Below are 2,500 nucleotides of genomic sequence, written 5' to 3'. Positions count from 1 at the left end.
CTTCCTCAAAACATCCAAGCGTAGCAAAAATCGCAGCAAGCTTCGTAAAAGCATCAAAAAATGGTGAATGGTTCGTTCATTCGTAGCGAAATTAATACCCAGACAACATGCTGTTCAGAAACAGGGATAATGATTGACTGTAATATAGCTCCGAAATGTTGAATACTTCGTTCTTAAAGCGTAGCGAAATCGCCGTACGCTTCCTCAAAACATCCAAGTGTAGCGAAAATCTCCGCAAGCTTCCTAAAAGCATTCCAAAAATGGTGTCACATGCTTTGGAGTTTTCAGTGCCCTCACCTTTACTGGGTCAAACTTTTTGTCTACAATGGAGGACAAAACTCCTTGGGACGGATATGGAAAACCTTCCTTCCAGAGCCTTTCCTTTTCAAATATTCAAATGTAGCATAACATGCACTTCTCTAACCACGTGGATACCGCTAATGGTCTTCCCCTCCCCCCTCCAAACAATGTTGGAATGAAGAAACTCTTTTAGAACAGGGTAAAGTGTACAGCACCGCACAAACTACAACATTGCTTGGGGGGTGGGGGAAAAGGGGAGAAATAAAGGCAGATCATGTCAAGCGTCCTAAGAGTTTTGTCCCCCATTGTCTGAATACTAGCTGACACGCCAAAGTACCTATTACTTTGACAAAAATGGAAAACAACACTATAATAAGACAAGGAACTGTGATTAACAATATGAAAGGATATATGGCGTTACCAAATGTCATGTTTGCGCGAGGTTTAGAATTTAAATGTAAAATTAGAGTTTGCAAACGATATCGACTGTGACGTTGTTTAACTTTCGATGACAATTTACTCTTCGACTGCTTTGTGAATAATCGTTTGTGCATGCAAGTATGGTCTTCATCGAACAAATCGTAGCAGAGAAAAAGGCTTTGGTGTGGTACCAGAGAACATACAGTAAATTGTCTTTCCGAAAAATCGCTGAGGAATGTGGAATATCAAAGTCGTCTGCGCACCGAATTTGCAAGGCAGATCATGTCAAGCGTCCTAAGAGTTTTGTCCCCCATTGTAGGATTTTATTGAACAGTATTCTTTTTAATAAATGGGGCTATGGGACGTTTCCCGTAGCCATTTACTCCAATTGTTGATTGGTTCCATTTTTGCGCAGTAAACATAGCTCAGGCAAGGCAGCATGATTGGGTTGTGCTTATACATTATAGGGGAAAAGACGGCATAAATTAAGAGTGAATGTCCGTAAAAATCAAGCAACCTTTGAACTCCGTGGCAAACCTTGAAAAATCGATTTGCTCATACTTCCAAGTTTGAAAGAGTAATGTGTACCAAGAAGCATGCTATACTTAGTTTGGGTTGTTACGGATTTATTTCGGAGAAAAATGCAAATTACCGAACACCGCCGAAAATGCCGCTCGGACAAGCGATTTGTCTCTTCATTTTGACGGTCTTGTGAGGTCAACTGAAGCATCCCTCATAAAATATTCCTTCTAATCCTAACTGAGCAATCTCTTAATTGTCGTTTGGCTAAGTTTGAGTGCATTTAAGACATTCTATAGTTTCCAAATAATTTTATTCTTGGCGCCTATATTTTTTGTCACTAAAACTGGGTCTTACGAAATATCTTACAGAGAATGTGCTCCACCTTTAAACCATTTGAAACTTCGGCCATCGAATGTTGAAACAAAGGTCTTTCGTCTGATAGAGAGAAATCTCTGGGCAATTACTTTTGCGTGACGCCTCGAGCGCTTAAAATGTCGTTAAAATGCATTCTTGTGACCTTTCGGGTCAAAACACAGCAGGCCGATATCCGTCTTTGATTTGATATGAAAATAGATGAGACCGCTTTAAATAAAGTGCGAAAGTAAAATGATACCATTTTAATCCATACCTGTTTTTCAGTGAGAAGTGGGAGCTTTAACAATGTTCGGAACTTCACTTATGTAAACGGCCACAGCAGAATATAAAAACATGACGAACGTTTGTCAACACAACAACCACAGGATACCCAATGGTAGACCGAAGTGCTCCTTTTTCTCAGGGACAGCGGAGCTAGGGGGACTGCCCATGAAGAAAAAATAGAGGAAAAAAAACTCATAAAGCATAAAAAGAGGAAACTAACACAAGGAAAAAGTTGCATTTCCGAGCTTCAAGATTTCAAAATTTTCTGGCGGAGAATTTCCTTCAGGGAACCCCCTACAAGTTAGCGGCTCTTGCTTGTTAGCCCCCTTCCCCCCCCCCCCCCCCCACAATACAAAATATGCTCCGTCGTCCCTGTTTTTAGCTTTTCACTGACATAATGATGTAATCAATAAATATGTTACGAAGCAAAAATTTAAGTCGGAAAATTTGCGTTCCGTGAAGAAACTGTTATTTTCCTGTGGTGGAAACACAAAGCATGTGAGGGTGGCATCCTATTATCTAAGGCAATAATTTACCTAAATGGTGGGATGAGTGCTTCGGCAAGATTGATAAAATGTTGCTGAGAAAATGAAACAATTAGCCAATATCAAAAATACCA

Source organism: Montipora foliosa, unplaced genomic scaffold (assembly GCF_036669935.1).
Source record: "Montipora foliosa isolate CH-2021 unplaced genomic scaffold, ASM3666993v2 scaffold_412, whole genome shotgun sequence".
Lineage (NCBI taxonomy): Eukaryota > Metazoa > Cnidaria > Anthozoa > Scleractinia > Acroporidae > Montipora > Montipora foliosa.
The sequence above is the reverse complement of the archived record's forward strand: the minus strand, read 5'-3'. Positions refer to the sequence as shown.